This window comes from Hyperolius riggenbachi, chromosome 8 (assembly GCF_040937935.1).
Source record: "Hyperolius riggenbachi isolate aHypRig1 chromosome 8, aHypRig1.pri, whole genome shotgun sequence".
Taxonomy (NCBI): domain Eukaryota; kingdom Metazoa; phylum Chordata; class Amphibia; order Anura; family Hyperoliidae; genus Hyperolius; species Hyperolius riggenbachi.
In genome coordinates, this window is record NC_090653.1 from 26,981,490 (window position 1) to 26,994,201 (window position 12,712).

General features: G+C 49.1%; 17 non-coding genes across 17 annotated transcripts; 8 read left to right on the plus strand and 9 right to left on the minus strand.

Moving 5' to 3' along the window:
* Nucleotides 1-370: 370 nt before the first annotated feature.
* Nucleotides 371-442, minus strand: TRNAE-CUC (transfer RNA glutamic acid (anticodon CUC)). Its single transcript has one exon. It is a non-coding gene; the product is annotated as a tRNA-Glu (tRNA).
* Nucleotides 443-823: 381 nt separating this feature from the next.
* TRNAE-CUC (transfer RNA glutamic acid (anticodon CUC)) lies at nt 824-895 on the plus strand. Its single transcript has one exon. It is a non-coding gene; the product is annotated as a tRNA-Glu (tRNA).
* Nucleotides 896-1,710: 815 nt separating this feature from the next.
* On the minus strand, nt 1,711-1,782 carry TRNAE-CUC (transfer RNA glutamic acid (anticodon CUC)). Its single transcript has one exon. It is a non-coding gene; the product is annotated as a tRNA-Glu (tRNA).
* A 381-nt stretch (nt 1,783-2,163) lies between these two features.
* Nucleotides 2,164-2,235, plus strand: TRNAE-CUC (transfer RNA glutamic acid (anticodon CUC)). Its single transcript has one exon. It is a non-coding gene; the product is annotated as a tRNA-Glu (tRNA).
* Nucleotides 2,236-3,493: 1,258 nt separating this feature from the next.
* TRNAE-CUC (transfer RNA glutamic acid (anticodon CUC)) lies at nt 3,494-3,565 on the minus strand. Its single transcript has one exon. It is a non-coding gene; the product is annotated as a tRNA-Glu (tRNA).
* Nucleotides 3,566-3,945: 380 nt separating this feature from the next.
* On the plus strand, nt 3,946-4,017 carry TRNAE-CUC (transfer RNA glutamic acid (anticodon CUC)). Its single transcript has one exon. It is a non-coding gene; the product is annotated as a tRNA-Glu (tRNA).
* An 815-nt stretch (nt 4,018-4,832) lies between these two features.
* On the minus strand, nt 4,833-4,904 carry TRNAE-CUC (transfer RNA glutamic acid (anticodon CUC)). The gene has a single exon. It is a non-coding gene; the product is annotated as a tRNA-Glu (tRNA).
* A 381-nt stretch (nt 4,905-5,285) lies between these two features.
* Nucleotides 5,286-5,357, plus strand: TRNAE-CUC (transfer RNA glutamic acid (anticodon CUC)). Its single transcript has one exon. It is a non-coding gene; the product is annotated as a tRNA-Glu (tRNA).
* Nucleotides 5,358-6,172: 815 nt separating this feature from the next.
* On the minus strand, nt 6,173-6,244 carry TRNAE-CUC (transfer RNA glutamic acid (anticodon CUC)). The gene has a single exon. It is a non-coding gene; the product is annotated as a tRNA-Glu (tRNA).
* Nucleotides 6,245-6,625: 381 nt separating this feature from the next.
* TRNAE-CUC (transfer RNA glutamic acid (anticodon CUC)) lies at nt 6,626-6,697 on the plus strand. The gene has a single exon. It is a non-coding gene; the product is annotated as a tRNA-Glu (tRNA).
* Nucleotides 6,698-7,512: 815 nt separating this feature from the next.
* TRNAE-CUC (transfer RNA glutamic acid (anticodon CUC)) lies at nt 7,513-7,584 on the minus strand. Its single transcript has one exon. It is a non-coding gene; the product is annotated as a tRNA-Glu (tRNA).
* Nucleotides 7,585-7,965: 381 nt separating this feature from the next.
* TRNAE-CUC (transfer RNA glutamic acid (anticodon CUC)) lies at nt 7,966-8,037 on the plus strand. The gene has a single exon. It is a non-coding gene; the product is annotated as a tRNA-Glu (tRNA).
* An 815-nt stretch (nt 8,038-8,852) lies between these two features.
* Nucleotides 8,853-8,924, minus strand: TRNAE-CUC (transfer RNA glutamic acid (anticodon CUC)). Its single transcript has one exon. It is a non-coding gene; the product is annotated as a tRNA-Glu (tRNA).
* A 1,291-nt stretch (nt 8,925-10,215) lies between these two features.
* On the minus strand, nt 10,216-10,287 carry TRNAE-CUC (transfer RNA glutamic acid (anticodon CUC)). The gene has a single exon. It is a non-coding gene; the product is annotated as a tRNA-Glu (tRNA).
* Nucleotides 10,288-10,668: 381 nt separating this feature from the next.
* Nucleotides 10,669-10,740, plus strand: TRNAE-CUC (transfer RNA glutamic acid (anticodon CUC)). Its single transcript has one exon. It is a non-coding gene; the product is annotated as a tRNA-Glu (tRNA).
* An 815-nt stretch (nt 10,741-11,555) lies between these two features.
* TRNAE-CUC (transfer RNA glutamic acid (anticodon CUC)) lies at nt 11,556-11,627 on the minus strand. Its single transcript has one exon. It is a non-coding gene; the product is annotated as a tRNA-Glu (tRNA).
* A 389-nt stretch (nt 11,628-12,016) lies between these two features.
* Nucleotides 12,017-12,088, plus strand: TRNAE-CUC (transfer RNA glutamic acid (anticodon CUC)). Its single transcript has one exon. It is a non-coding gene; the product is annotated as a tRNA-Glu (tRNA).
* The last annotated feature ends 624 nt before the right edge of the window (nt 12,089-12,712 follow it).

The window sequence follows — 12,712 nt, forward strand, 5'->3', positions numbered from 1 at the left end:
CCGTTCGGCCAATCAGAGCGCGTTCGGGTCCGAACCACGTGACCCGTTCGGCCAATCACAGCGCTAGCCGAACGTTCGGGGAACGTTCGGCCATGCGCTCTTAGTTCGGCCATATGGCCGAACGGTTTGGCCGAGCACCGTCAGGTGTTCGGCCGAACTCGAACATCACCCGAACAGGGTGATGTTCTGCAGAACCCGAACAGTGGCGAACACTGTTCGCCCAACACTAGTGTGTACCAGGCTTTACTGCTCTTACCATCTTACTGTTGCAGGCAATGGAGCCTGCATAAGGAGTCAATCCAGCGGTTAAGACAAGCGACTCAAGGAAGTGCCGCTGCTGCGTGAGAGATCAAGAAAAAAGAAGGAGGCCTTCCCTGACCGGGAATCGAACCCGGGCCGCGGCGGTGAGAGCGCCGAATCCTAGCCACTAGACCACCAGGGAGAGATGAAGGCTCCCAAGCCTTCTGACGGTAAAATAAGTCAACTCCACAGAGAACAGCACGCGGCGGCACCCGAACGATCCATGCCGTGATGAATTGCTTTGCCGTCACTCATGTCACTCTTTCCCATTATTACCCTCTTCCTCTTCCCACTGCTTCTTCCTGCCAGACCTTCATCAGAGAGCTCTGTGCTTTCACGAATGGGAAATTGCATGGTGTGTACCAGGCATAAGACCAAGGAGGAAGTTGGACTATTTGGAAGACATGCAAAGCTCTCAAGGGAGATTCCAACTTTCTGGAAAAAAACACGCAGCACAAATTAGCAGCCAGCTTTCATCCTGTCACTTTTCTCCTCAGCGTTCATGTGGATGTTCTTTCATCTCTCCCTGGTGGTCTAGTGGCTAGGATTCGGCGCTCTCACCGCCGCGGCCCGGGTTCGATTCCCGGTCAGGGAAGGCCTCTTTCTTAATCTCTCACGCAGCAGCGACACTTCCTTGAGATGCTTGTCTTTACCGCTGGATTGACTCCTTATGCAGGAGTCCTGCACTTGGCTGGCCATCTTTGTTAAGTCTTCAGTCTGTTCACTATAGGCTGACTCGGAAAAAACAAAAAGAACCAAACCGCTTTCTTCTGTCGCATAGCTGTTTGGAAAGGTAGACTGTGTGCAGCTTCTGCTGATGGAGGTCTCCCTGCATGCCTCTAGGCAGTCGCACACTGCCTCCTAGGGATGATTCCATGATCTGGATCTGAGTTAAAGGGGTTTTTACATTTTCTTTTTCATACACATGAACGCTGAGGAGAAAAATGACGGGGTGAAACCTGGCTGATAATGTGTGCTGCATGTTTTTTCCAGAAAGTTGGAATCTCCCTTGAAAGCTTTGCAGTCTTGCATGTCTTCCAAATGGTCCACCTTCCTCTTTGGTCTTATGCCTGTTACACACCATGCAATTTCCCATCAGATAGATGAGTCAATAGATAATTTCTGACAGATCCGATCGGATTTCCGATCGTTTTTCTGATCGATATTCCGGTCACTTGTATGCAAATCGATCAGAAAAACGATCGGGAATCAGATCGGACCTGCCAGAAATGATCTATTCGACCCATCTATCTGATGGGAAATTGCATGGTGTGTACCAGGCTTTACTGCTCTTACCATCTTACTGTTGCAGGCAATGGAGCCTGCATAAGGAGTCAATCCAGCGGTTAAGACAAGCGACTCAAGGAAGTGCCGCTGCTGCGTGAGAGATCAAGAAAAAAGAAGGAGGCCTTCCCTGACCGGGAATCGAACCCGGGCCGCGGCAGTGAGAGCGCCGAATCCTAGCCACTAGACCACCAGGGAGAGATGAAGGCTTTCAAGCCTTCTGACAGTAAAATAAGTCAACTCCACAGAGAACAGCACGCGGCGGCACCCGAACGATCCATGCCGTGATGAATTGCTTTGCTGTCACTCATGTCACTCTTTCCCATTATTACCCTCTTCCTCTTCCCACTGCTCCTTCCTGCCAGACCTTCATCAGAGAGCTCTGTGCTTTCACGAATGGGAAATTGCATGGTGTGTACCAGGCATAAGACCAAGGAGGAAGTTGGACTATTTGGAAGACATGCAAAGCTCTCAAGGGAGATTCCAACTTTCTGGAAAAAAACACGCAGCACAAATTAGCAGCCAGCTTTCATCCTGTCACTTTTCTCCTCAGCGTTCATGTGGATGTTCTTTCATCTCTCCCTGGTGGTCTAGTGGCTAGGATTCGGCGCTCTCACCGCCGCGGCCCGGGTTTGATTCCCGGTCAGGGAAGGCCTCTTTCTTAATCTCTCACGCAGCAGCGACACTTCCTTGAGATGCTTGTCTTTACCGCTGGATTGACTCCTTATGCAGGAGTCCTGCACTTGGCTGGCCATCTTTGTTAAAGGGACACTTAAGTCAAACAAAAAAAATGAGTTTTACTCACCTGGGGCTTCCAATAGCCCCCTGTAGCTGTCCGGTGCCCTCGCCATCTTCCTCCAATCCTCCTGGCCCCGCCGGCAGCCACTTCCTGTTTCGGTGACAGGAGCTGACAGGCTGGGGACGCGAGTGATTCTTCGCGTTCCTGGCCACAATAGCACCATCTATGCTGCTATAGCATATATCATATACCATATAGCAGCATAGAGGGTGCTAATGTGTCTGGGAACGCGAAGAATCACTCGCGTCCCCAGCCTGTCAGCTCCTGTCACCGAAACAGGAAGTGGCTGCTGGCGGGGCCAGGAGGATCGGAGGGAGACAGCGAGGGCACCGGACAGCTGCAGGGGGCTATTGGAAGCCATAGGTGAGTAAAACTCATTTTTTTTGTTTGACTTAAGTGTCCCTTTAAGTCTTCAGTCTGTTCACTATAGGCTGACTCGGAAAAAACAAAAAGAACCAAACCGCTTTCTTCTGTCGCATAGCTGTTTGGAAAGGGAGACTGTGTGCAGCTTCTGCTGATGGAGGTCTCCCTGCATGCCTCTTGGCAGTCGCACACTGCCTCCTAGGGATGATTCCATGATCTGGATCTGAGTTAAAGGGGTTTTTACATTTTCTTTTTCATACACATGAACGCTGAGGAGAAAAATGACGGGGTGAAACCTGGCTGATAGTGTGTGCTGCATGTTTTTTCCAGAAAGTTGGAATCTCCCTTGAAAGCTTTGCAGTCTTGCATGTCTTCCAAATGGTCCACCTTCCTCTTTGGTCTTATGCCTGTTACACACCATGCAATTTCCCATCAGATAGATGAGTCAATAGATAATTTCTGACAGATCCGATCGGATTTCCGATCGTTTTTCTGATCGATATTCCGGTCACTTGTATGCAAATCGATCAGAAAAACGATCGGGAATCAGATCGGACCTGCCAGAAATGATCTATTCGACCCATCTATCTGATGGGAAATTGCATGGTGTGTACCAGGCTTTACTGCTCTTACCATCTTACTGTTGCAGGCAATGGAGCCTGCATAAGGAGTCAATCCAGCGGTTAAGACAAGCGACTCAAGGAAGTGCCGCTGCTGCGTGAGAGATCAAGAAAAAAGAAGGAGGCCTTCCCTGACCGGGAATCGAACCCGGGCCGCGGCGGTGAGAGCGCCGAATCCTAGCCACTAGACCACCAGGGAGAGATAAGGCTCCCAAGCCTTCTGACGGTAAAATAAGTCAACTCCACAGAGAACAGCACGCGGCGGCACCCGAACGATCCATGCCGTGATGAATTGCTTTGCCGTCACTCATGTCACACTTTCCCATTATTACCCTCTTCCTCTTCCCACTGCTCCTTCCTGCCAGACCTTCATCAGAGAGCTCTGTGCTTTCACGAATGGGAAATTGCATGGTGTGTACCAGGCATAAGACCAAGGAGGAAGTTGGACTATTTGGAAGACATGCAAAGCTCTCAAGGGAGATTCCAACTTTCTGGAAAAAAACACGCAGCACAAATTAGCAGCCAGCTTTCATCCTGTCACTTTTCTCCTCAGCGTTCATGTGGATGTTCTTTCATCTCTCCCTGGTGGTCTAGTGGCTAGGATTCGGCGCTCTCACCGCCGCGGCCCGGGTTCGATTCCCGGTCAGGGAAGGCCTCTTTCTTAATCTCTCACGCAGCAGCGACACTTCCTTGAGATGCTTGTCTTTACCGCTGGATTGACTCCTTATGCAGGAGTCCTGCACTTGGCTGGCCATCTTTGTTAAGTCTTCAGTCTGTTCACTATAGGCTGACTCGGAAAAAACAAAAAGAACCAAACCGCTTTCTTCTGTCGCATAGCTGTTTGGAAAGGGAGACTGTGTGCAGCTTCTGCTGATGGAGGTCTCCCTGCATGCCTCTTGGCAGTCGCACACTGCCTCCTAGGGATGATTCCATGATCTGGATCTGAGTTAAAGGGGTTTTTACATTTTCTTTTTCATACACATGAACGCTGAGGAGAAAAATGACGGGGTGAAACCTGGCTGATAATGTGTGCTGCATGTTTTTTCCAGAAAGTTGGAATCTCCCTTGAAAGCTTTGCAGTCTTGCATGTCTTCCAAATGGTCCACCTTCCTCTTTGGTCTTATGCCTGTTACACACCATGCAATTTCCCATCAGATAGATGAGTCAATAGATAATTTCTGACAGATCCGATCGGATTTCCGATCGTTTTTCTGATCGATATTCCGGTCACTTGTATGCAAATCGATCAGAAAAACGATCGGGAATCAGATCGGACCTGCCAGAAATGATCTATTCGACCCATCTATCTGATGGGAAATTGCATGGTGTGTACCAGGCTTTACTGCTCTTACCATCTTACTGTTGCAGGCAATGGAGCCTGCATAAGGAGTCAATCCAGCGGTTAAGACAAGCGACTCAAGGAAGTGCCGCTGCTGCGTGAGAGATCAAGAAAAAAAAAGGAGGCCTTCCCTGACCGGGAATCGAACCCGGGCCGCGGCGGTGAGAGCGCCGAATCCTAGCCACTAGACCACCAGGGAGAGATGAAGGCTCCCAAGCCTTCTGACGGTAAAATAAGTCAACTCCACAGAGAACAGCACGCGGCGGCACCCGAACGATCCATGCCGTGATGAATTGCTTTGCCGTCACTTATGTCACTCTTTCCCATTATTACCCTCTTCCTCTTCCCACTGCTCCTTCCTGCCAGACCTTCATCAGAGAGCTCTGTGCTTTCACGAATGGGAAATTGCATGGTGTGTACCAGGCATAAGACCAAGGAGGAAGTTGGACTATTTGGAAGACATGCAAAGCTCTCAAGGGAGATTCCAACTTTCTGGAAAAAAACACGCAGCACAAATTAGCAGCCAGCTTTCATCCTGTCACTTTTCTCCTCAGCGTTCATGTGGATGTTCTTTCATCTCTCCCTGGTGGTCTAGTGGCTAGGATTCGGCGCTCTCACCGCTGCGGCCCGGGTTCGATTCCCGGTCAGGGAAGGCCTCTTTCTTAATCTCTCACGCAGCAGCGACACTTCCTTGAGATGCTTGTCTTTACCGCTGGATTGACTCCTTATGCAGGAGTCCTGCACTTGGCTGGCCATCTTTGTTAAGTCTTCAGTCTGTTCACTATAGGCTGACTCGGAAAAAACAAAAAGAACCAAACCGCTTTCTTCTGTCGCATAGCTGTTTGGAAAGGGAGACTGTGTGCAGCTTCTGCTGATGGAGGTCTCCCTGCATGCCTCTTGGCAGTCGCACACTGCCTCCTAGGGATGATTCCATGATCTGGATCTGAGTTAAAGGGGTTTTTACATTTTCTTTTTCATACACATGAACGCTGAGGAGAAAAATGACGGGGTGAAACCTGGCTGATAATGTGTGCTGCATGTTTTTTCCAGAAAGTTGGAATCTCCCTTGAAAGCTTTGCAGTCTTGCATGTCTTCCAAATGGTCCACCTTCCTCTTTGGTCTTATGCCTGTTACACACCATGCAATTTCCCATCAGATAGATGAGTCAATAGATAATTTCTGACAGATCCGATCGGATTTCCGATCGTTTTTCTGATCGATATTCCGGTCACTTGTATGCAAATCGATCAGAAAAACGATCGGGAATGAGATCGGACCTGCCAGAAATGATCTATTCGACCCATCTATCTGATGGGAAATTGCATGGTGTGTACCAGGCTTTACTGCTCTTACCATCTTACTGTTGCAGGCAATGGAGCCTGCATAAGGAGTCAATCCAGCGGTTAAGACAAGCGACCCAAGGAAGTGCCGCTGCTGCGTGAGAGATCAAGAAAAAAGAAGGTGGCCTTCCCTGACCGGGAATCGAACCCGGGCCACGGCGGTGAGAGCGCCGAATCCTAGCCACTAGACCACCAGGGAGAGATGAAGGCTCCCAAGCCTTCTGACGGTAAAATAAGTCAACTCCACAGAGAACAGCACGCGGCGGCACCCGAACGATCCATGCCGTGATGAATTGCTTTGCCGTCACTCATGTCACTCTTTCCCATTATTACCCTCTTCCTCTTCCCACTGCTCCTTCCTGCCAGACCTTCATCAGAGAGCTCTGTGCTTTCACGAATGGGAAATTGCATGGTGTGTACCAGGCATAAGACCAAGGAGGAAGTTGGACTATTTGGAAGACATGCAAAGCTCTCAAGGGAGATTCCAACTTTCTGGAAAAAAACACGCAGCACAAATTAGCAGCCAGCTTTCATCCTGTCACTTTTCTCCTCAGCGTTCATGTGGATGTTCTTTCATCTCTCCATGGTGGTCTAGTGGCTAGGATTCGGCGCTCTCACCGCCGCGGCCCGGGTTCGATTCCCGGTCAGGGAAGGCCTCTTTCTTAATCTCTCACGCAGCAGCGACACTTCCTTGAGATGCTTGTCTTTACCGCTGGATTGACTCCTTATGCAGGAGTCCTGCACTTGGCTGGCCATCTTTGTTAAGTCTTCAGTCTGTTCACTATAGGCTGACTCGGAAAAAACAAAAAGAACCAAACCGCTTTCTTCTGTCGCATAGCTGTTTGGAAAGGGAGACTGTGTGCAGCTTCTGCTGATGGAGGTCTCCCTGCATGCCTCTTGGCAGTCGCACACTGCCTCCTAGGGATGATTCCATGATCTGGATCTGAGTTAAAGGGGTTTTTACATTTTCTTTTTCATACACATGAACGCTGAGGAGAAAAATGACGGGGTGAAACCTGGCTGATAATGTGTGCTGCATGTTTTTTCCAGAAAGTTGGAATCTCCCTTGAAAGCTTTGCAGTCTTGCATGTCTTCCAAATGGTCCACCTTCCTCTTTGGTCTTATGCCTGTTACACACCATGCAATTTCCCATCAGATAGATGAGTCAATAGATAATTTCTGACAGATCCGATCGGATTTCCGATCGTTTTTCTGATCGATATTCCGGTCACTTGTATGCAAATCGATCAGAAAAACGATCGGGAATCAGATCGGACCTGCCAGAAATGATCTATTCGACCCATCTATCTGATGGGAAATTGCATGGTGTGTACCAGGCTTTACTGCTCTTACCATCTTACTGTTGCAGGCAATGGAGCCTGCATAAGGAGTCAATCCAGCGGTTAAGACAAGCGACCCAAGGAAGTGCCGCTGCTGCGTGAGAGATCAAGAAAAAAGAAGGAGGCCTTCCCTGACCGGGAATCGAACCCGGGCCGCGGCGGTGAGAGCGCCGAATCCTAGCCACTAGACCACCAGGGAGAGATGAAGGCTCCCATGCCTTCTGACGGTAAAATAAGTCAACTCCATAGAGAACAGCACGCGGCGGCACCCGAACGATCCATGCCGTGATGAATTGCTTTGCCGTCACTCATGTCACTCTTTCCCATTATTACCCTCTTCCTCTTCCCACTGCTCCTTCCTGCCAGACCTTCATCAGAGAGCTCTGTGCTTTCACGAATGGGAAATTGCATGGTGTGTACCAGGCATAAGACCAAGGAGGAAGTTGGACTATTTGGAAGACATGCAAAGCTCTCAAGGGAGATTCCAACTTTCTGGAAAAAAACACGCAGCACAAATTAGCAGCCAGCTTTCATCCTGTCACTTTTCTCCTCAGCGTTCATGTGGATGTTCTTTAATCTCTCCCTGGTGGTCTAGTGGCTAGGATTCGGCGCTCTCACCGCCGTGGCCCGGGTTCGATTCCCGGTCAGGGAAGGCCTCTTTCTTAATCTCTCACGCAGCAGCGACACTTCCTTGAGATGCTTGTCTTTACCGCTGGATTGACTCCTTATGCAGGAGTCCTGCACTTGGCTGGCCATCTTTGTTAAGTCTTCAGTCTGTTCACTATAGGCTGACTCGGAAAAAACAAAAAGAACCAAACCGCTTTCTTCTGTCGCATAGCTGTTTGGAAAGGGAGACTGTGTGCAGCTTCTGCTGATGGAGGTCTCCCTGCATGCCTCTTGGCAGTCGCACACTGCCTCCTAGGGATGATTCCATGATCTGGATCTGAGTTAAAGGGGTTTTTACATTTTCTTTTTCATACACATGAACGCTGAGGAGAAAAATGACGGGGTGAAACCTGGCTGATAATGTGTGCTGCATGTTTTTTCCAGAAAGTTGGAATCTCCCTTGAAAGCTTTGCAGTCTTGCATGTCTTCCAAATGGTCCACCTTCCTCTTTGGTCTTATGCCTGTTACACACCATGCAATTTCCCATCAGATAGATGAGTCAATAGATAATTTCTGACAGATCCGATCGGATTTCCGATCGTTTTTCTGATCGATATTCCGGTCACTTGTATGCAAATCGATCAGAAAAACGATCGGGAATCAGATCGGACCTGCCAGAAATGATCTATTCGACCCATCTATCTGATGGGAAATTGCATGGTGTGTACCAGGCTTTACTGCTCTTACCATCTTACTGTTGCAGGCAATGGAGCCTGCATAAGGAGTCAATCCAGCGGTTAAGACAAGCGACTCAAGGAAGTGCCGCTGCTGCGTGAGAGATCAAGAAAAAAGAAGGAGGCCTTCCCTGACCGGGAATCGAACCCGGGCCGCGGCGGTGAGAGCGCCGAATCCTAGCCACTAGACCACCAGGGAGAGATGAAGGCTCCCAAGCCTTCTGACGGTAAAATAAGTCAACTCCACAGAGAACAGCACGCGGCGGGCACCCGAACGATCCTATGCCGTGATGAATTGCTTTGCCGTCACTCATGTCACTCTTTCCCATTATTACCCTCTTCCTCTTCCCACTGCTCCTTCCTGCCAGACCTTCATCAGAGAGCTCTGTGCTTTCACGAATGGGAAATTGCATGGTGTGTACCAGGCATAAGACCAAGGAGGAAGTTGGACTATTTGGAAGACATGCAAAGCTCTCAAGGGAGATTCCAACTTTCTGGAAAAAAACACGCAGCACAAATTAGCAGCCAGCTTTCATCCTGTCACTTTTCTCCTCAGCGTTCATGTGGATGCTCTTTCTATCTCTCCCTGTGTGGTCTAGTGGCTAGGATTCGGGCGCTCTCACCGCCGCGGCCCTGGTTCATTCCCGGTCAGGGAAGGCCTCTTTCTTAATCTCTCACGCAGCAGCGACGCTTCCTTGAGATGCTTGTCTTTACCAGCTGGATTGACTCCTTATGCAGGAGTCCTGCACTTGGCTGGCCATCTTTGTTAAGTCTTCAGTCTGTTCACTATAGGCTGACTCGGAAAAAAACAAAAAGAACCAAACCGCTTTCTTCTGTCGCATAGCTGTTTGGAAAGGGAGACTGTGTGCAGCTTCTGCTGATGGGCGCATGCCTCCGTGGCAGTCGCACCTGCCTCACAGTCGCACACTGCTCCTAGGGATGTTCCATGATCTGGATCTGAGTTAAAGGGGGTTTTTACATTTTCTTTTTCATACACATGAACGCTGAGGAGAAAAATGACGGGGTGAAACCTTGCTGATAATGTGCTGCTGCATGTTTTTTCCAGAAAGTTGGAATCTCCCTTGAAAGCTTTGCAGTCTTGCATGTCTTCCAAATGGTCCACCTTCCTCTTTGGGTCTTATGCCTGTTACACACCCATGCAATTTTCCCATCAGATAGATGAGTCAATAGATAATTTCTGACAGATCCGATCGGATTTCCGATCGTTTTTCTGATCGATATTCCGGTCACTTGTATGCAAATCGATCAGAAAACCGATCGGGAATCAGATCAGACCTGCCAGAAATGATCTATTCGACCCATCTATCTGATGGGAAATTGCATGGTGTGTGTACCAGGCTTTACTGCTCTTACCATCTTACTGTTGGCAGGGCAATGGAGCCTGCATAAGGAGTCAATCCAGCGGTTAAGACAAGCGACTCAAGGAAGTGCCGCTGCTGCGTGAGAGATCAAGAAAAAAGAAGGAGGCCTTCCCTGACCGGGAATCGAACCCGGGCCGCGGCGGTGAGAGCGCCGAATCCTAGCCACTAGACCACCAGGGAGAGATGAAGGCTCCCAAGCCTTCTGACGGTAAAATAAGTCAACTCCACAGAGAACAGCACGCGGCGGCACCCGAACGATCTATGCCGTGATGAATTGCTTTGCCGTCACTCATGTCACTCTTTCCCATTATTACCCTCTTCCTCTTCCCACTGCTCCTTCCTGCCAGACCTTCATCAGAGAGCTCTGTGCTTTCACGAATGGGAAATTGCATGGTGTGTACCAGGCATAAGACCAAGGAGGAAGTTGGACTATTTGGAAGACATGCAAAGCTCTCAAGGGAGATTCCAACTTTCTGGAAAAAAACACGCAGCACAAATTAGCAGCCAGCTTTCATCCTGTCACTTTTCTCCTCAGCGTTCATGTGGATGTTCTTTCATCTCTCCCTGGTGGTCTAGTGGCTAGGATTCGGCGCTCTCACCGCCGCGGCCCGGGTTAGATTCCCGGTCAGGGAAGGCCTCTTTCTTAATCTCTCACGCAGCAGCGACACTTCCTTGAGATGCTTGTCTTTACCGCTGGATTGACTCCTTATGCAGGAGTCCTGCACTTGGCTGGCCATCTTTGTTAAGTCTTCAGTCTGTTCACTATAGGCTGACTCGGAAAAAACAAAAAGAACCAAACCGCTTTCTTCTGTCGCATAGCTGTTTGGAAAGGGAGACTGTGTGCAGCTTCTGCTGATGGAGGTCTCCCTGCATGCCTCTTGGCAGTCGCACACTGCCTCCTAGGGATGATTCCATGATCTGGATCTGAGTTAAAGGGGTTTTTACATTTTCTTTTTCATACACATGAACGCTGAGGAGAAAAATGACGGGGTGAAACCTGGCTGATAATGTGTGCTGCATGTTTTTTCCAGAAAGTTGGAATCTCCCTTGAAAGCTTTGCAGTCTTGCATGTCTTCCAAATGGTCCACCTTCCTCTTTGGTCTTATGCCTGTTACACACCATGCAATTTCCCATCAGATAGATGAGTCAATAGATAATTTCTGACAGATCCGATCGGATTTCCGATCGTTTTTCTGATCGATATTCCGGTCACTTGTATGCAAATCGATCAGAAAAACGATCGGGAATCAGATCGGACCTGCCAGAAATGATCTATTCGACCCATCTATCTGATGGGAAATTGCATGGTGTGTACCAGGCTTTACTGCTCTTACCATCTTACTGTTGCAGGCAATGGAGCCTGCATAAGGAGTCAATCCAGCGGTTAAGACAAGCGACTCAAGGAAGTGCCGCTGCTGCGTGAGAGATCAAGAAAAAAGAAGGAGGCCTTCCCTGACCAGGAATCGAACCTGGGCCGCGGCGGTGAGAGCGCCGAATCCTAGCCACTAGACCACCAGGGAGAGATGAAGGCTCCCAAGCCTTCTGACGGTAAATATATAGTCAACTCCACAGAGAACAGCACGCAGGCGGCACGCACCCGAACGATCTATGCCGTGATGAATTGCTTTGCCGTCACTCATGTCACTCTTTCCCATTATTACCCTCTTCCTCTTCCCACTGCTCCTTCCTGCCAGACCTTCATCAGAGAGCTCTGTGCTTTCACGAATGGGAAATTGCATGGTGTGTACCAGGCATAAGACCAAGGAGGAAGTTGGACTATTTGGAAGACATGCAAAGCTCTCAAGGGAGATTCCAACTTTCTGGAAAAAAAACACGCAGCACAAATTAGCAGCCAGCTTTCATCCTGTCACTTTTCTCCTCAGCGTTCATGTGGATGTTCTTTCATCTCTCCCTGGTGGTCTAGTGGCTAGGATTTGGCGCTCTCACCGCCGCGGCCCGGGTTCGATTCCCGGTCAGGGAAGGCCTCTTTCTTAATCTCTCACGCAGCAGCGACACTTCCTTGAGATGCTTGTCTTTACCGCTGGATTGACTCCTTATGCAGGAGTCCTGCACTTGGCTGGCCATCTTTGTTAAGTCTTCAGTCTGTTCACTATAGGCTGACTCGGAAAAAACAAAAAGAACCAAACCGCTTTCTTCTGTCGCATAGCTGTTTGGAAAGGGAGACTGTGTGCAGCTTCTGCTGATGGAGGTCTCCCTGCATGCCTCTTGGCAGTCGCACACTGCCTCCTAGGGATGATTCCATGATCTGGATCTGAGTTAAAGGGTTTTTTACATTTTCTTTTTCATACACATGAACGCTGAGGAGAAAAATGACGGGGTGAAACCTGGCTGATAATGTGTGCTGCATGTTTTTTCCAGAAAGTTGGAATCTCCCTTGAAAGCTTTGCAGTCTTGCATGTCTTCCAAATGGTCCACCTTCCTCTTTGGTCTTATGCCTGTTACACACCATGCAATTTCCCATCAGATAGATGAGTCAATAGATAATTTCTGACAGATCCGATCGGATTTCCGATCGTTTTTCTGATCGATATTCCGGTCACTTGTATGCAAATCGATCAGAAAAACGATCGGGAATCAGATCGGA